The following is a 21,028-nucleotide window of genomic DNA, read 5'->3' as shown; positions in this document are numbered from 1 at the left end:
CTTCTGCTGTCTGTGTTTAATCTGTTATCTGTATCTGTATCTGTGTCCGTTGCCTTGTATTGCCATTTCTCTTTTGTTGCCTGATCCGTTCTGTGCCCGTTCTCCTTTCTGTGCCCCTCGCTGTCCCTACTGTTGTGAGCCCGTTTTTCCTTCTGTGCCCCTCGCTGTCCCTAGTGCTCTGTGCCCGTGTGTTAGGCTGCCCCATCTGTTCTTGCCCGTTTTTCTTCTGTCCCCCTCGCTGCCCCCTGTGCGCTCTGTATTTTGCCCCTTGCTGTGCCCCTAACCCCGTACCCGTTTTGCCTTCTGTCCCCGCCCCCTCTGTCCATTTGCTGCCCCTGCCCCCGCCCCTGCTTCCTGCCTCCCGACTCCCAGCTGCTCCTCCCTCCCACCTCCCCATATATGGCAGCTGCTGCGCCTAAGGCAAGCCCGCCTGCGCCCGTCCGCGCCTGGACCGTGCACAGCGCCAGAACCCCTGGTCCGCGCGCCCCCACACCCGCCACGACGACTGCCGCCATTACGATGCAGTCGCCGCGCGTAACCACACGCACACAGGATTCGCTCCACTCCCCGTGACCCCCATTGATTGCACCGAGTGCCGCATGGATTAAATTAATTTCCTCGGCACCGCTAACTCGCCTCAACTCGCTGAGTAGGCATGATTACAATCCTAACTCAAGTAACTTCCTCCTGATACCTGCTTGAATATGTTTCGGCACTGACTCCGCGCTTCCATTTATTGAGAAGTCTGGACCCATTTTATCACTTCAACTAATGGTTTCAAATCAAGACGTCCACTCCCGCGACGAACACGTTTTTCACTGACGACTATCCGGTCACCTTACCGCTCATATACTCAAGTTCATATGCTCACATTTTGTCCTGATGATGAACTCAAATAACTGAGTTCGAAACGCCGTCGACCCTATGCAACTCGAACCTATTTTGTACTAATTTAATTTAAAATGGTTCTCAATTGTTGCCAATGCGATGTTCTCTTTTAAAGTCTCCACCCTCACCTGCATGTCACGCTTTCTTGTCACTAAATATGTGAGCACTTTGAATTCAATCTTTATTCAATAAATAAGTGTCATACACTGACCTCCCCTGTCCCTTGTTCCTCTATATTAAGTATCACTCTCCAAATGTGAGTCCTTGAACCTATACTAAATAATTTCGCCCTCCTAAGGGCTTTTTCATTTCACCGGACCTTCTCAGGCCAACTCGAACCATTGTTCTTTTCCACATTGCCATTACGATGCCAGCACACTCCATGCTCTCTACCCCGGACGGACCCACACCTGCTTCAAGGCCACCCCGAAATGCACACATGGCCCCTTCACCTGCCGGAACTGCAGCTACACCAGCCTTAGAGCTGCCGAACCGCCCGCCAAGAAGGACCTCAACCACCTCTGGTGCATCCTACTGAACACCCGCTCCGCACGCAAACACGCCGTCGAGCTCTGGGACCTGCTCGACACATCCTCACCGGACGTCGCCTTTCTGATAGAGACCTGGATGAACGACTCCTCCACACCCGGCATCGCCATAGCCATCCCAGATAGCTACAAGATCACCCGCAGAGACCGCACCAATGGAGAGGAAGGAGGAATCGCCATCTTCCACAAGAACACCATCAGGGTCGCAACCAGCACCGACGACACTCTCAGCACCGCCGAAAACATGCACTTCCAGATCCACACAGACCCCAACACCACCCTAAGAGGCACCCTCGTCTACAGACCCCCCTGACCCAAACCTCAATTCAGCGACTCCATCGCCGACTTCATCAGCACGCACGCCCTGACCTCCACCGACTACATCCTCCTCAGAGACCTGAACTTCCACCTGGAGAGCAACAACGACAGCAACTCCACCACCCTGATCGACAACCTCGCCAACCTCGGACTGAGACAGCTCGTCACAACGCCGACCCACACCGCTGGCCACACGCTCAACCCCGTCATCTCCTCAAGCTCCCACGTCACCTTCAGCCATACCACCAAACTCCTCTGGACTGACCACCGCTGCATCCACTTCACCTTCCAGAAACCCACCGCACACTACCGCACCCAACAATTCCCCTGCCGCTGCTGGAGCAAAGTCACCGAAGACCAACTACAGGCAAACCTCGCCCTCAGCCCACCCACCGACTCCTCCAACCCCGACGACGCCGCCTGCAACCTCAGACGATGGATGGACGACTACGCCAGCACCCTCGCCCCGCTGAAAAAACCCACCTACAGAGACACCAGCAAGAGAGCCAGCTGGTTTCCCCAGAACTCCTAGCATCCAAGCGTACCTGCCGGAAACTAGAGAACAATTGGCACAGTGAAAAGATGCCGGACAGCAACTTAGCCCACAAAGACGCCATCCGCCACCACCATCACCTCATCAGGTCCGGCAAGAGGACCTCCTTCAAAGACCGCCTCGACAACAACGCACACAACAGCAAGGAGCTCTTCATCATCGTGAAGGAACTCTCCAACCCCAGCTCCAATTCCAACGACATCCCGCCGTCGCAAGCCCTGTGCGATTACCTCGCCACCTTCTTCCACCGCAAGATCACCAACATCCATGACAGCTTCGACACCCGAACTGCCCCAACAGACCCTGACACACCAGACTCGCCGCACGCTATCAACCATGACCCCTTGACAGCCTGGGCCAAAGTGAACATCGATGACATCATCAAGACCATGAGCACTATCCACTCTGGCTCCCCGTCAGACCCTTTTCCGCACCACATCTTCAACAAAGCCAGCAGCTCCATCGCACCCCACCTGCGCAACATCATCAACCTCTCCTTCGAGACCGCGACCTTCCCAGGGAGCTGGAAACACACCGAGATCAACGCCCTACTCAAAAAACCCAAGGCGGATCCGAAAGAACTCAAGAACTTCCGGCCCATCTCCCTGCTTCCATTCCCAGCAAAGGTCATCGAGAAGATCGTCAACAAACAGCTAACCCGATACCTCGAAGAAAACAGCATCCTGGACCCATCGCAGTCAGGGTTCTGCAGCAACCACAGCACCGAGACTGCGCTCATCACCGCCGCCGATGACATCAGGACCCTGCTGGACAACGGTGAGACCGCGGCCCTCATCCTCCTGGACCTCTCCGCCGCCTTCGACACGGTCTGCCACCACACACTACGCACACACCTCCACGACGCAGGGATCCGAGAGAAAGCCCTGGAATGGACCACCTCCTTCCTCTCCAGCAGAACACAGAGAGTCCGCCTCCCGCCACTCTGATACGAAGCCTCCGAGATCATCTGCGGCATACCCCAGGGATCATCCCTCAGCCCGACACTGTTCAACATCTACATGGCCCAACTCGCAAGCATCGCCCCACAGCACGACCTCAACATAATCTCCTACGCCGACGACACTCAACTGATCCTCTCCCTCACCAAAGACCTCCTCACCGCCAAATCCAACCTCCACGAAGGAATGAAGGCCGTCACCGACTGGATGAAGAGCAGCCGACTAAAGCTGAACACGGACAAGACAGAGGTCCTCTTCCTCGGCTCCAACCCTTCAGCCTGGGACGACTCCTGGTGGCCCACGACACTGGGGACACCGCCGACACCCACCGACCACGCACGCAACCTGGGAGTCATTCTCGACTCAACGCTCTCCATGACCAAGCAAGTCAACGCAGTCTCCTCCTCCTGCTTCAACACCCTCCGCATGCTCCGCAAGATCTACAGATGGATCCCGACAGACACGAGAAGAACAGTCACTCAGGCCCTCGTTAGCAGCCGACTCGACTATGGAAACGCCCTCTACGTGGGAGCCCCGACCAAGCTCATCAAACTACTGCAAAGAATTCAAAACACCTCTGCACGCCTGATCCTCGATGTTCCTCGCCACAGCCACATCACCCCCGACCTGAGAAACCTGCACTGGCTCCCCGTCGACAGGAGAATCTCCTTCCATCTCCTCATCCACGCACACAAGGCACTCCACAAGACCGGCCCAGCCTACCTCAACAGACGACTCTCCTTCTACGCTCCCAACCGCCAGCTCCACTCCGCCATCTCCCTCGCCAACGTCCCGCGCATCCGAAGAACTACCACCGGCGGCAGATCCTTCTCCCACCTCGCCGCCAAAACCTGGAACACCCTTCCACTCAGCCAACGACAGACCCAAGACCTGCAGACCATCAGGAGGCTACTCAAGACCTGGCTGTTCGACCAGTAGCGGCACCCCCTTCCTCTTCCCCAGCGCCTTGAGACCCTCCCGAGTAAGTAGTGCGCTTTACAAATTCTGTGCTTGATTGATTGATTGATGTGGACCAATTGAAATTCAAAGGACTCTCAGCATCTCTCTTACTACAGTGAAATCTCTTGGCTTCACTCTAGATCCTACATTCATGATTATCCCACACAGTGTGGACTGGAAATATCAAGCATGAAATATCAATGGGACAGAGTATTGTTACAACAATATCAAGGAACAAAATCAAACTATTTAAATGTACATTTCTATACATTTTCTATACCCAACTGCACATCTAGATCATTTGGTAGATGGTGTCACCCCTATACTGCCATAGAAGAAAAAAATCTTTACTCAGGTAATACCAAAATGCACATTTATTTAGAAGCGTCAAGGTAGTGTGTTGACCGACGGATAACATCAGCTACCAGACTTCTCCCGGGACTGAAAACACAAATATTCATGGTTAAAGATCATCTCATTCCCTTTAAGAGGAAGCCCGTGCAAACATAAAGTTTTACGGCATAACAGTGGTGATAAATGGTAAACAATGTGCGAGGGGAAAGCATAACTCTCAGAGCAGAAACCGCTAGTTTGCATTCTTCAAGGGTCGACAGGGATGAAAAGTGACCTGTGTACATATTCTTGGTGTTGAGGAGAGGCACACTAGTCAGGAGGTCATCTGTATGCACATGCATTAAATTTTTGTTTTCTCATCATGGGGACTGTCGTACTGTCAGGGGCACTGTTGTGTTTTAATTTATCTTTCACACTGCAGATTCTCAACAGTACGTGTAAAGATCATATAGATATTCATAGAATCAGTCTTCCTTATCAGGCTGAATTTTTCCTTGCTTCTGGAGGTTCAAGAGGCCTCAAAATCTAAACTTCTTACAACTGGAAGAATCAGAATTCAAACACTTCTTACCCTGAAGCATTCCTCACTGGTGCTGCTACATTCACTTGAAATTGAGAACAAAGGTGAAACATTTTTCTTTTTTTTATTATTATTATTTACATTTTTCCAATAGAAAATATTTTAAAAATCTTTTCTGTATTTTACTGAAGTAACTGAGCCCCAACGATCTTTTGATGTAAAACAGTTTTTTATTAATTATGTATCTTTTTTTTAAGTTCAAAAGGAAACTTTACTGGTAAAAGACAAAGCTGTCAATATATTGTTCTCAGTTTTCAGGTTAAATCAACGCAATATAATATATTACAATAGAAAAAAAAAGCAACAAAAAAAAGAAAAAAAACAAATGAATTGGATTAACAATTGCAAGCATGGAAAGCATAACACAATACATGGAGCAGCGTAAAAAAGAAGAAGACATGTAATAGCAAATAAGCTAGGAACGCATAAGGGGATCAGGGGGGTTTAAGGACTTCTTGCTGGGATGGTTTCAGATGGGAATGACGTCTGGAACATTCATCTAAATACAATGTAACAGGAGACCATAATTCCAAACGTTTCGATGCCAAACTTAAAGGATAAACAAAATAGGTATCTAATCTGTGATTATGGCAAACAGCATACCAACATGCTTTATAAGAGATTTTTGTGAAGTCTTTCCAGTTAACCGTAATTTGCTGGAAAGCCACCGCAAGCAATAAATCAATAATTTTGACATTAAATGAAACTTTCTCCCAACATAATGAAAGACTACCTAAGAAAACATGGATAATAGAGAAAGAAATATCAGTTTCAAAAATTAAATTAATTTGGGACCATACCTGCTTCCAAAAATTATGTACAGCTGGGCAGAGGAATAACATATGTAACAAGTCTGCGTTTGGAGAAGAACACGTCCAACAAGTATCAGGTGTATTCGTAAATCTTTTGCCTAAGACATTTGAAGTGAGTAACAGTCTATTATAAACAAAGAATAACGTTTGTACTGTGTTAGCTGCTCTAGAGGATTTACGTATCTTAATCCATATTTTATTCCATAAAGAAACTGGCCAGGACTGTACTAAATCTTTTTCCCAAGCCTCTTCTGTTTTGGATTTCTGCCTAGGGCTGCCTATATTTCGCAAGTAACTGTAAATGACGGAGGCTTTAGGAATGATTTTTAGCAAAGCGTGAAGATGTAAGGAAGGTTCAGATGTGGTGGAAACAGTAAGAGTGGCAGAGATAGAAAATAACTGATGAATCCATATTAAGCCTTTCTGTCGCCAACTTTTCCAATAGAATGGCCTATTATGAATAGTCAGAGATTTGTTATGCCAAATTGTCGAATTAAGGAAGGAATGAATGGTATTAGGTGTGGAAGCAAGTGTAGTTTCCAGGAGTTTGGAGGTCAGTTTGATTATGGGAGTGGATACAACCTGCGGCTTGCGTGAGAAAGAAAGGTATTCAGAAAAAGAGAAGGGGGATAAAAAAAGACGCTCGATTGTAGTCCATAGAGGACAATCATCCGTGGGACTTAGCAACCAAAGTGAGGCCTGACGTAAAAGAAATGCTTTGTGATATGACTGGAAATCAGGAAAATTGACCCCCCCCTTCTACTTTAGGTCGTGCCAATTTAAGTAGTGACATTCGGGATTTCTCTTTATTCCATAAGAAAGAAGAGAGGGTTGAGTTAATCTTCTTAAAGAATTTGATGGGGATAGATACTGGGAGATTAGAGATAGTATAAAGTATTATGGGTGACAGCATCATTTTTATAGTGTCAAGGCGGCCCCACCATGATAGATAGAGAGGATGCCATTTAGTAGTTAGATCCGAAAGTTGTTGTATGCATTTATTTATACATAAAGCTACTGTGTCCAAAATTGAAGAAGTGACATGAAGACCTAAGTATTTAATATGATTAGGGCTCCAGGTAAAGTTAGAAGCACTAAAATCCGATTTAAACGTGAATGTATTTAAGGGTAGGATTTCACATTTGTCTTCGTTCAATTTGTATCCAGAAATAAGAGAATAAGAGTGTACCTCCGCCAAAAAGGCAGGAATTGAGTCGCTAGGTTTTGACATAAAAAGCAGAATGTCGTCGGCATAAGCCGCAAGTTTGACATGGGAATTGGGAGTTATAAAGCCGTGTAAATTTGGGTTCTGACGTAATTTCGAAAGGAAAGGCTCAAGTGCCAGGTTAAAAAGGAAAGGGGAAAGAGGACAACCTTGGCGCACACCTCTCTGTAAATCGAAAAATGTGGAGACTAAGCCATTGGCGTAGACCGCCACCCGGGGATTAGAATGGAGGAGAGAGATTAGGGATATAAATTTAGGACCAAAGCCAAACCAATGTAGCGTGTGAAACAAGTAAGTTCCCTCAACTCTATCAAACGCCTTTTCGGCAACTAATGCTATCGCCGCTAGAGAGTAAATTAGACGAGGGGACTTAGATAGTACATTAAAAAGGAGCCTTGTATTATTAGTAATAAATCTACCCTTAACAAATCCAGATTGCTCTTTTCCTGATAGATCAGGTAAGTAGGAGTCTAATCGAATGGCCAGCGCTTTAGCGAGAATTTTATAGTCAATATTGACGAAGGATATGGGCCTATAGTTCTTACAATATTTGGAGTCTCTGCCCGGTTTAGGGATGAGGCATATATGTGCTTCAGAGAAGGAGCCAGAGGAGCTACCCAACGTGGTGAAAGAAGTAAGTAGGGAGTGTAGTATAGGCATTAAAAGTTTAGAGAAATGTTGGTAAAATTCTACAGTAAATCCGTCTGGTCTCGGGGCTTTGTCTTTTTTAAGACGCTGCAGAGCTGTTAGTAATTCTTGATGAGTTAAATCAAGCTCTAAGGAGGAAAGATCAGGTGTGCTATGTGAGGGTTTCTGTATGTTGGAGAAAAAATTAGAAAGGGAAGCCAGAGAAGGTTGTGATTCAGAAGTATATAATGATTTTAAAAAAAGGGTAAACTCGTTCAGAATTTCGGCATCCTTGAATTTTAAGACTGATTGACCATCGTAAATAGATTTGATATTTAATTTATTGTGTTTAACTTTTAAATAGTTGGCTAATATTTCCCCAGCTTTATTCTTACCCCCATAAAATTTCGCACTGGATTTTAACAAATATAAAGAGGCATCTTCCGTTGACTTTTTATTGAATTGTAATTTGGCATTTATGAGGGCTGTAAGACAATCTTTCGAAGGTGAGGTATAATAAGTATGTTGCAAACGCTTAATGTCCTGAAGGAGATCTTTAGTGAACTTACGGGAGATTTTCAATTTCGAGGCCACAAATCTAATTATGAAATCCCTTGCTGAGGCCTTAAATGCATCCCATATCGTGGCTTGTGGCATAGAAGGGGTTTGGTTTAATTCAAAGAACTCATTAGAAAATGTAGTAAAGGAGGCGGTAAATTTCGGATCTAAGAGAAGGGCATTGTTAAAACGCCACCTTCTAGGACCAGTAATCGGAGGAAGAATATCTAGGTCAATTGAAACTGGGGCGTGATCCGATAATAAAATAGGGCCAATTTCAGCGTGTGTAAGAGTTTGAGAGATATTGTGTGAGACAAATATATAGTCAATTCTTGATTGAGTGTGGTGGGAAGAGGAATAAAAAGTGTACTCTCTGGTAGTCGGATTACACAAACGCCAGGCATCCAGAAGTTTATGTTGAGAGATAGCCTGCACAAAAGACTTGTGTGATTTGTTAGGTACGAAGGAGATTTTTGAGTTCCTATCAAAAAACGGATCAAAAATTTGATTGCAATCACCAGCTAAAATAAAATTATCTTGCATACATTGCGTAATTTGTTTAGCCAAAGTGGGCCAAAAGGAGGGAACACCGCCTGTAGGGGCATAAATATTTAAAAGAGAGACAGGAACTCCCCTCAAGGATAATTTAACATTCACCCATCTACCATCCGTATCAGACTCTTGGGATATAAGTGAAAGCGGGAGTGATTTATGACATAGTATTATTACTCCATTTCGTCTCCCGTCCCCTGGGGAAGAGAAAGTCTCCCCTACCCATCCTCTTTTTAACTTTAATGACTCTGGGGCCATAAGATGAGTTTCCTGTAAAAAAACAATATCAGCGTTCAATTTAGCCAAGTGAGTCAAAACTCTCTGCCTCTTAATGGGAGAGTGTAAACCCTTAACGTTCCATGAAATCAACTTTAATGACATTAGTAATATAGAAAGTGAACTAAAATTGTCAAATGCAAATCCAACTCATGTAGATGACTATGAAAATATGAGAAAAGGATAAGAAAGTGAGAAAAATAGATGTGATAAAGGAGTGAAATAAGGTAAAGATGTCAGGAGATCCGAAAAGAGAACAAGAAAGAAAGGTGGATAAAAAGAAAGGAAAAAACCAAGTAGATAAGCAATAAGAGACCATAAAATTAAGAGAGATATCAAATATGATGACCATAATATCAACAAGAGTAAAGAAATAAAATGGAAAGGAGAAATCAAAGACACCATTAGAGGCAAAAATGCAAATCCATATAGGAAAACAAAAAACATAAACGACTACAACCAACAAATCGACGATAAGACAAAAAGGTAACATACTTACGAAAGAAAGACTCAAAAATACACGAGAGAGGGGGATGAAACCACTTGGAGAGGACCACAAGTCCGGGAGAAGCCAAACGGAGGATCACGAAGACACCACTATAAGGGAATGCAAAATCTGTGAAGGCGACCAATAAAAGAATTCAAGTTAAATGAGAAAAAGAAAAGATTTAAACAGACAGTCAATCAAATATTTTAACAAAGACAACATCGGGGAAGCTGAACAAATTTAGGCGAACAACAGAACTCTATAAAAGCAACAAGTATGACGAAAGAAAGATCTATGTAGAATCTAGTCTCAAAGATCAGAAAATTAGGAGAGAAACAACAGAGACTGATGAACCTGTGAAAATAAAATTGTTATCATGTGATAGAGGAGGTCGAGGGTCCGGAGAGGTCCATATCAGTCATTCTGCAAGAGTTAATGAAGCTTTGTAGCCTTGCCGGGTCTTCATAGGTCATAGTTCTATTATTATACGTAACCTTAAAAAGGCAAGGATGAAAAAGGCCATAACGAGCTCCCATTGAACGCAAATCAGCTCTCATGCCCAGGAAGGCTTTGCGTCTGCTGGCAGTAGCTTTAGCGTAGTCCTGCACAAAGAATAGAGCTGAACCTGACCATGTAAGTCTTGGGGAAGCTTTAGCCGCAGAAAGAACCTTCAGCAAATCAGTGTACTCCAAAAAATATAGAATGACTCCTCTTGGTCTTTGTGAAGGAGAAACATGAGATGGAGGGCGTCCCAACCTATGAGCTCTTTGGATGTTGAGGACAGTTCCATCAGGCAAATGAAGAAGCTTGGGAAGAAAAGATGTGAAAAAGGCGATTGGGTCCGATCCTTCAAGACCCTCTCCCAGGCCGTAAATGCGTAGGTTATTCTGTCTATTATGGTTTTCAAGATCCTAAACCTGCTTCTGAAGCGCATATACCTGGGAATTAAGTTGAGAGACTGTGGTGCAAGATTCTTTTAAGGATGCAACAGTGTTCTCTACCGCGGAGACCCTCGTGTCCATTTGATACCAATTATCTGTGAGAGTTTGCAACTTATTGTTAGTTTCTTCCATGAAGGGTTCGAGGGCTCTTATCTCTTCAAGTAAAAGCTCCATAGAAACAGGTGATGTTGATTTAGGCGGTGAGGGAGGATCTTTTTTAAGGCGTTTAGAGATAGATTTCCCAGGAGCGCCGGAGGTACGATCCATAGTTGTCTCAGGGCTCTGACATGTAGATTGTAAAGAGTTTTCAAACTTGGCAAATTCTGTAAAAATGTTAGAATTTTTTATGAAGACATGCTGCGTGGAAGAGGGAGGACGGGTCGTTTTTATTCTGCCCATAAAAGAAAATAAGTAAATAGATGAATTTCCTCCAAAGAACTTCCATGAGGTGTAAAAAGGTGCTCTCTGGGGAAAGGTGGTGTAAATCGCAAGATGGCCGCTCAAACACAAGAATCACGTAGTCATCAACAGCAGTATCAGCAACACTGAATTATCCTGGAGTGCCTAAAATTCCAAACTGTGCCCCAGTTCTGTGTGATAACCAATGCAGGGAGCTATTGACATAGGGAACAAAGTCCTAGTCCGCCCTTTAGCGAATAAAGCGATGTAGTTACTGAGAGACCTGAGTAAACCACTCAAAATGGCTGCCAAACCTCAGCACTTCAGAGCATACAGAAAATATAGAGAATCGTTGTGCAGCATAGAACTCAGTTCAATAATGAGAAAGTAGACATAGAACATGAGTAAAATAGTAAAATAGTCCTGGGAGCAATAGGAGACATATAATGAAGCAAACACGTGCCATTTGAGGAAAAAACGTGATCGCGGTAATTTTCAAAATGGCGGCTGCGATAAACAAGACCGACGAGAGACAGAGTTATTAAAAAAAAAAATTACTTGCTGCAATTTTTGAAATGCAGCGTAAATAACTTCATTTTCTGCCGGTGTTCATGGATACAATTCCGTCATTATATCGCCGCAAGTCGGTTTAGAAGCGTGGCGGCTCTGGAATCCGCCGGAGAGCTTCACTCGCGGACCTCCGACTCCATGGGCGTCAAGCCACGCCCCCAATTATGTATCTTTTAAGTTGCTGCACTTTTCATCCTCCTGTTACACTGTCTTAGCTTGGTTTCGATGTTTTCACTGATTTGTTAAACGTAATATCAAGTTGAGTAATATGTAGTAGCTTTGTGGTTCAGAAGTGCGAAATTGGCCCGATAATAAATAAATGAATAAATGACTGAAAAAAATCTTGTGTATGCTGAATAAATAGCATCCCAACTCTAAAGGAACTACACTAACAAGCCCGTAACATCCTCAAGACCAGGTGAATCACATACAAGGCCATACGGAGAAATGTCCTTAGGTGGTTAGCCACACAAAAAGAAAGGCCACTGCAAGATTAGAAACAAAAAATGCAATAAAAAAATCAACCACTGATGCCAAGGCACTACTAAATCAGACATTTTACGGAGCAGGAAAGTATAAAGAATTCTGTAGTTTTCTAGTAAAAACATAACTGAGTAGATATGGTTCACACCAAAGATTTTAAAAAGTGAGTTTAACAGTCCATTTTTGAGACTCAGTTAGTCCATGAATACAAATTGGAGAAGATCTGTCCATTGGTATTCATGGAGAACTATCTCTTTTGCCAGACTGCGGCCCCATAACCAAGACTTGTGGAATACACAACTTGCTATTTGATGTCATCCTCAGAGTGGTTTTGATCACGTTGGATGTGTTAAATTTTGTCGAACTTCTCAAACTGATCATAAACCCCATGTTGAGATGTCTTAGTGTGGAACATATGGGGTTTGCAATTTAAAATGTTTAAAAGACATTTGCAATGTCACACAATGAGGAGTGGTGGGCGTTCCCATTCTCATTCATAGACAACAGTGCTAAAGAATCGCTTTGCAATCTAACATCTTAATGTTTCTTTTCTATCTTATATTTTTTTTTTTAATGTATTTATTTTTAAGGGCACTGTATATGGAAGTAAGAACATACCATTGTTTGTTTACTGTTGTCTGCAGGATGTTGCTTGCAGGGATAAATTATGTGACTAAGGTCAGTCCGTCTAATTCTATTGTTTTTTTGTCCTGGTGCCAAGAGGGTTTATTGAAGATAGAACCAACTCAGTTTTCTAGGCCTTTTCAATAATTCCAGAGAGGAAAGGTTTTCATTCTTGATTCCCAATAAAAATGTTCGATTTAGAAAAATAGTCTTTTTATGGGCACAATTCTGCTGCATGTAGAAGAATTGGCTAAACAGTAGGTTATCACGCAACCTGCACAGATGGTTAATTGTTCATTCCAGGATAAATGTCGGTCTGCTGGCTTTCTGTACAGTGAGGAGTACAAGGATTTATTCTTGCATTTCACAGTCAGGTCCAGAAAATCAATGACTGCAGTGAACTGTATATCACTGCTAAAATCATTAAACCATTTCTTCAATTCCTGTAATTCATGAGTGCTGCTTATCCAGATCAGTTCTACAGCAACAGTGGTCTCTTACAATATAAGTAAAAGACAGTCATGAACACAGAGATACAGTGATATCTATGTTATTTATAGGAGTCTCAATAGGAAAAATATGAATTTATTTATATGAAAGATAAAGAAACCATAGCAAGTGAGACAGAATTCAAGAAGAAAGGGAGTTTCCGAACTCAGGCATAACAGCATGTGGCTGAAATACAATCAACAATTAGGCCACAAACATGTATATAGCACCTGTAGGACTTGGCCTTTTTGACTAAAGTTCACTAAACCTTTTGCTTTCCCCCTAGACCGTTTGCTTTGGGTACTTTGCCACTGCTGATCAGTGTCAAAGTACAAGTGTTCCCTGTGTAAAGTACAATGGTAACTGGTTGGCCAAGATTGGTATGTTTGCCTTACTAGTAAAGTCCCTAGTGATGTGCACTGTGTGTGCAAGGGCTAGTAATGCAAAGACACGCAGGGAAGGGATCTCAGGCCTTCAGTGTAGGGCCTGCGCGCAGTTTGCTAAGTTATCATGTTGTCCTGACAAGTGCAACCACTTGTCAGGCCTTACTTTCCCTTTTGTGTACACAGTGGGCACCCCTGTGGTAGGTCCCGGGTAACCCCTGGGCAGGGTGCAGTGTAAGTAAAAGGCAGGACATATACTGAGGTGCGTGTTATGTCCTGACAGTGAAAAACACTCCATTTCGTTTTTCACTGGTGAAAGGCCATCGTGCCCATAGGACAGAAAGTGGGGAGGCTGGGTATTGTGTTTGTTAGCCTAGTTTCCTATAGGTTTAAAATGGAGAGGTGAAGTTTAGAATGCATGAACTCACAGTGTCATAACGCATCTTTCTATGAAAGTGGTTTTGTCACTGTGTGTTCAAAAGCCACTCTTTTAGAAAGTGGCTGAGTTTTGTGCTTTCAGTATTTCTGTGTGTCTCTGCTGAATGTGGATTGACTGCCTGGATCTGAGAGGTGCGAGGAGCTGGGAGAGGTCTTGACCTAGGGAAGGGTTGAGATGGCACCAAGCTGCCCTGCATCCGGAGAGTAGGGGGAGGAGAAGTCCAGGAGGTGAAAAGGCCTGGGCTGGTGTTATAAACCAATTGACCCATCTCCTGCTGAGTGATTAAGGATCCAGACCCCCCCAGTATCAAAGGGAGAAAGGTGACACTGGGAGGGAGACACCCAGAACTGATTTAGGCAGGGGTCAGGGACCCCTTAGCACAACGAACTTCAAAGACATTTAGGGGTATAACAATGAGTGCTGAGCCCCCTGAAAGTTGAAATAGAAATGGATTGAGACTGAAAAGGCTTAGACCCATTATGAGGTCAAGAGGAACCTCTGCTAAGGAAGAAACAACTGAAGAGACTGCTGGGAAAGACCAACCCTTGCTTCGTGATCTGGGGCTGCTCTGCAGTTTGCTGTTTTAAACAAGGAAGAGGCTGTTGAGACTGTCCTTTGTGCGCTGGGTCCCCCTGCTTGAAAAAGACTGTGCTTTGTGCTGTGTCTTGTAACCCCAAGGGCCCGAGGTGAGCTAGTTCCCTGTTTGGAATCACAGGAACATAAAAGTTTCCGGGAAAGTGTCAAGCGACGCGGTGGGCACGTGTTGTGGCAGCTTAAGACCCTCGGAAGGTGTGCCCTGTGATCTTGGACACACGGAAGAGAAGGGAGACTCGGACGCGCAGGGTGCGTGTCGTGGTGCACACGAGGCGTTGGTGAAGAGCGCCTAGTCAAAATGTGCACCAGTGGAGAAGTGAGTCTCGGACGCGTAGGGTGCGTGTCATGGTGCACCGCAGGCGTTGGTGAGGAGCGCCTGGTCAGCGTGTGCATCGGAGTTGAAGTGAACACTGGGACGTGCAAGGTGCATGTCGTGGTGCACCGCAGGTGCCAGAGAAGAGCGCCTGGTCAGCGCGTGCATAGAAGGAGAAGTGAGTCTCGGATGTTCAGGGTGCGTGTCGTGATGCACAGGAGGCATTGTTGAAGAGCGTCTGGTCAACGTGTGCATCAGAAGTGGAATGAGTCTCGGATGCGCAGGGTGCATGTTGGGATGCACCGGAGGTGCTGGTGAGGAGTGACTGGTCATTGAGTGCACTGGAGGAGAAGTGAGGCTCGGACACGGTGAGCGTGTCGAGGTGCGGCCGAAGGCGTTGGTGAAGAGCGCCTGGATATCGGGGCACTGGAGTTGGAGTAAGTCTCAGTGAAGCAGTGTGCGTGCTTTGGTGCAACCTAGGACTGTGGAGGTGATCGGCTGATCATCGTGTGCACCGGAAGAAAGTGAGTCTCTGCAGCGCGGTGTGTGTGTCTTGGTACCAACTGACACCGCAGGAAGGAGTGCCTGGTGAACGTGCACTCTGAGTTGACATAAAGATTCATCAGCGTTGTGTGTGTGGCTTTGTGCCAGATGAGACCCGGAGGGTGCTGTGGTGAACGTGCACCCGGAGTAACGTAATCTTAGGGGCGTGGGGTACGTGTGCCCTGCAGCCACCTGAGACCTTCCTAACTGTTGTGGCCCAGACCGGCAGCCCCGGAGGAGCTGAGCTGCCAAGCCGAGCCGCTGAGGCCCAATGAGGAAGTTCTACACGGAAGGCCCAGTCGGTTGAAGGAGGAGAGGAGAGTGGGGTCGCGCCCCCAGGAATCGTGGATAACTGCCTGGGCAGGGAGCGGGCTCGGAGGGATACGCTCTCCGCCTCTTAGTCCTTCTGGGGACGTGAGCCTTTGCTTCTGCTCAGAGTGGGGCCCGTACTGACCAAAAGTGTGGCAGTACTGGGGCCAGAGTGAGAAGCTGTGCTTGATGTCATTGTTGATCCGTGGGGGGACAACTGTTATCGAAAAGGCTGACTGTCGTAACACACATTGCCAATATTGCTGCTAACGAACTTCCGGACTGCCTTATGACACCTGACAGTATTTCTGCATAACGAAGTACACGATTATAGAGCTATGCATTGCATTATTTCTCCCTTGCAAAGTACAGGATTGCAGCGGCCCGCATTGCATTATTTCTTCGTTGCAAAGTACATGATTGTAGCTACGTATTGCATTATTCCTTAATTGCACAGTACATGATTGTAGCAGTGCGCATTGCATTATTTCTTCATTGCAAAGTACGTGATTGGGGTGTGACGCAGTGCATTATTCCTTCATTGCTCAGTACATGTTTGTAGCGGTACGCATTGCATTATTCCTCCCATTGCAAGGTACCGGGGTGTATCGTTACGCATTGTATTATTTCTCCTTTGCCCAGCACAGGATTGTATCGTTACGTAGTGCACTATTGTTTGTTCGTTTCAACGTGTGTGATTCTAGCATTGCGACCAGCATAGCATTGTGACAGAGGTGGCTGGGATTTGAACCTACCAGCCAGCCAGAATGAATATTACCCTTTATTATATGTTGGCTTTTGTATCCTGTGGTCTGATCGTATATCTTTTGATATAAAGTTTATACTCGTTTTATCAAACTCGTGTGGAGTCCATTTGTGATGTTACCAGTGCGTTGCTGTGGGCGTAGTTGCACATACTATACACTTGTGCCTTGGAGATTGGCCTGGCTGCTCGTGCCAAGCTACTAAAGGGGTGAGCAGAGCTGTCTCAAACGGTGTCCTTACTTGGCCTAACGTTGAGTGGGGAGTCCCGGGTCTACCCGGGTCATGCATTTGGTGACAGTATTTCGGGACTGGGACTCCGGCTTCCAACAGCACCATTAAACATACTTACAATAATTGAATGAACAAATTAGTGTCAAGGAGCTGTGGTCAACGGCTTTTCGATCCCTGACACAGTAATGCGATTATCATCAGGACATAGTAAATAATGGCCGAGATAGATGCCTGCTGGAAAAGGAAAAAGGGGAGAGAATGAAAGAAAAGTGTTTACATATTGAATTATCAAAAAAGGAGCATGTGATTAATAAACAAAGCATCAGGTCCAAGATTGTGCAGGCATGCTAGTAAGTGCCTACTGTGATTTTTTTTAAAAGAGGGACAATTAATAGTACTCGGAACCCAGGAAGCAATAAAAGTAGTGGGGAATTAACCAGACCAGGACTACAAAAGGGGATAAGCCAAGCCAAGTCTCAAAGGGGCAAGAAGTTGCCACTTAATGGCTAGACCGGGCTTCCAAACAAGGTTAAAAGATTGGATGACATGTACCACAATGTAAAGTCGATCTAAGGGAAAGTACAGCAACTGACCTAGTTGGAGGTGGAGATCCACACATCAAACAATTCCAAACGATTGGTAAGAATGGCAGGGTGGCAGATGCAGGGCCACCATGGGATCTAAAAACAATATTGACTCAATAACGTAAAAAGCCATTGTGAAGCACTAACATGGAGAGTCATGCATAAGGTAAACGTGGAAGTGAAATACCTTGCCATGGGGAAGACACAGAGTGCGCCCACAATGCGTGTAGAAATTGTATCAACCATGGAGCAAATCAAATCTAAAAATAAGAGATTGTAAATAACCCACATGGCGCATCAGCACGGGGTTTCATGCAGTGGAGGGGAAAAACCTTGCACAGAAATTACTTAACTATGAAAGGGACACAGTGTGTGTCTGAAATGTGTGTAAAACCTGTGAAGAGAAAGGGCTAGGTCACCTGCACATCAAGCTCAAGCAGCTCACCATTATCTCCTACGCCAACGACACCTAGCTGATCTTCTCCCTCACCAATGAACCCACATCCGCCAGAGCCAGCTTCCACAGCGGGATGAATGCCATGGCCACCTGGTTGACAGATAGCTGCTTCAAGATCAACTTGGATAAGACCGAAGTACTCATCCTGGGACCCACCCACTCTTGGAAACACTCCCGCCCCCTGAGATCACTCATGCAACCTCGTCATCATACTGGACTCCTCGCTCACAATGAACTGCCAGATCAACGTTGTATCCTCATCCTGTTTCCACTTGCTCCTACTGCTCCATAAGACATTCTGACAGATCCCCACAGAATCCAGAAAGATGGTCACCCATGCACTCATCAGTAGCAGACTCAACTACGGCAATGCCCATTTCCAAAGGACTAACGATATCCCTGTCTGAAGTGGAGGAAGCTATTCACCAGACCTGGGCAACAAAACCCCTGCCCCCGATGGGGTGCCCATTGATCTTATTAAACAGAAACCTGATATCTGGGCCCCACTTCTCTTTAATGTTTTTAATATTCTAGTCTGTTCCCCATTACCAAGCACATGGTCTACCTCTATTATCGCACCGATTTTTAAAAAGGGTGACCGTTCCCAGCCAGGTTGCTACAGACCCATTTCTTTGATAGACACGACACTGAACATTTTAGGTAGGGTTCTATAAACCAAGAATAAAACTTGGGCAGAGGAAAATTCTATTTTGCATCCCTGTAAATTTGGTTTTAGAAAGAACGTGGACACAATAGAACAGTGTCTTAATTTAAATCTAATAATTGGGAAATATACCATTGCTCAGCGCTCACCGATATATTTGGCTTTTATGAACTTAACCTCTGGTTTTGATTTTGATAACCGATCCGGTCTGTGGTCCTTTTGGAAAGTGGAATGGATGAGGCACTAGTACATCTTTTAGCGTACTTACATAGAGATTTGAAAGCCAGGATCAGAATAAATTTGCACGGGGAAGTCTCTAATGATATTGGTGTTTTTAGAGGGGTAAGGTGCGTTTTAGCTCCTTTACTTTTTATTCTGTATATCAATAACTTACATGTGTTTTTGACTATGCTTACTAAAGATGTCCCTAGAGTTAATGGCTGTATACTCCCACCTCTATTATATGCTAATGATTTTTTTTTTGTCAAACCATTTTTATTGCAGGACCAAGTACAGCTTACAGCAACCAGGATGCATGTCAATAATGCAGGTTTCCCATCCTCCCCTTAATCATTAATCCGTGTAGTATACACAGCCGTACTGCCCACATCCCAGAGGCCGGGCGGCGTCATATAGAAACATGGCACATTAATACGAAACTGTCAGGAGCATACTTCCGGTGAAGAACCCCGCTGCCCGCTTTTGATCGCTGTCCCTCTGCTCCCCTAACTACCTACAGAACTTACAACCTACTTTCAGCAAACCTTAAACTTGAAAACTCCCCCTCCACCCACCCCTCCCTAGTGCCCTCCCGATTGCGCCTGGTCAGGAACATATAGCATGTGTGGCGGGTAACAGGAAAAATGGAGTAATCCCTAATCGTGCGTGCTTGGCAGGGGGGCCAGTGGTACGACTTCGTCCGCTGCTTCCCCAGAGCTCTCACCCTCCTCCCCACTGGCTGGGCTATCTCGCAGGGCCTGCACCATCACCTCCCATACCATTGCCGCCGCCTGAGCCCGGTCGTCCGGTTTTCGGTGAGCTAGTTGGTACCTGAGTGTGCTCTCGCTAGCCGCCCATTTGAGAAATTCATTGAGCCATCGCCGGTGTGTAGGCCCCGCCTTCGACTTCCACCCTTTCGTCACCTCTCGCTTAGCTAGGAGAAGGCCCATGTCTATAAACTTGCTGGACATTTTATTCTTGGGCGTGTGCGGGAACCAGTTGAGTATACAAACGGCCGCGTCGTATTGTAGGTCCCTATCTGCTACGTCATTCAACGTGTCGCCGACCCCCTCCCAGTACTCCTGCAGGTTTGGGCAGGTCCTCAGCATATGGACCAGGTCCGCTCCCACTCTATTACATCTAGGGCACGCAGCTTCCGCGGCTCCAAAATATTTCCTAATTTTTCCTGGGGTAAGGTATGCCCTATGGAGCACATAAAAATGTATCAATTGGAATCGCGCATTTCTCGTGCTTTTTCTGGCTCTGCGCACCAATTGCGCCCAAGTGGTGTCAGGGATGTCCACCTGCAGATCCAGCTCCCACTTGTTTTTTAATGCAGTTAGGGGCTGGAGTGTCTCCCTCACCATCCGCGAGTAAAGGCACGTCACTGCCTTAAAGGTGCCAGCCGACATCATCGTATATTGGCACACCTGTGTCGTTGTAGGTTCAACTAGGCCCTCGCCCCAGTGCGCCTGTATAGCCCTCACCACCGCCGCATGCAAGAGGTAATCCCCTCTCGGGAGGTCGTAGCGATCCCGCAGAGTCTGGAACGGGGACAGCACGCCATCGTCATACAGGTCCCCCAACATCTGCAGGCCCGCCTCCTCCCATAACTGCAGCCTCGACCAATCACCCCCATGAGGGAGTGCCGTCACCATGCCCAGTGGGATTTCGGGCACATATGGGTGTCTGACTCCAGCTCTCCTCTGCGAGCTATTCCAGCATAGACGGAAGGTGCGCTCTTCTTGGGTCAGATCCCCAGGTGCCAGCCTCTGCTGGAGGGCGATGTAAGCTAGGATATGGCGGGGAGTTCCAGCGTCCCTCTCACTCTCCGGGCCACGGTATACTCTCGCTATTTCCTGCGTGAAAGACTGCAGCTGCGCGGCCAAGTAGTAGAGCTCGAAGTTTGGGACCGCCAGGCCCCCGTCGTCCTTTGGACGGGTCAGCGTCGTGAGCGCTACTCTGCGTCTGCCTGAGCCCCACAGAAAGGATATTATTAGAGACCTGAGGTGTTTAAAAATCGCTCCAGGCACCCACACTGGAAGGGTCCGGAAGAAATATAGCAAGCGGGGCAAGGCGATCATCTTCAGTAGAGATATGCGGCCCGCCACTGACAGTGGCAGGGTAGCCCAGAAAGACATGCACCCCTGTAGGGCCCGGATGCAACGCCCTATGTTGCCCTCCAGCAAGTCCGGGGCATCATGATAAATGTGCACCCCCAGATAGACGAGGCAGCGAGGCTCCCATCTAATCGACTGGCAAGCGGGGGGCTGCGCCTCCGCGTGCCGCAGGGGGAACAGGCAGGTCTTGCTCCAGTTAACTCG

This window comes from Triturus cristatus, chromosome 1_2 (assembly GCF_964204655.1).
Source record: "Triturus cristatus chromosome 1_2, aTriCri1.1, whole genome shotgun sequence".
Lineage (NCBI taxonomy): Eukaryota > Metazoa > Chordata > Amphibia > Caudata > Salamandridae > Triturus > Triturus cristatus.
Note: the sequence above shows the minus strand (reverse complement) of the source record.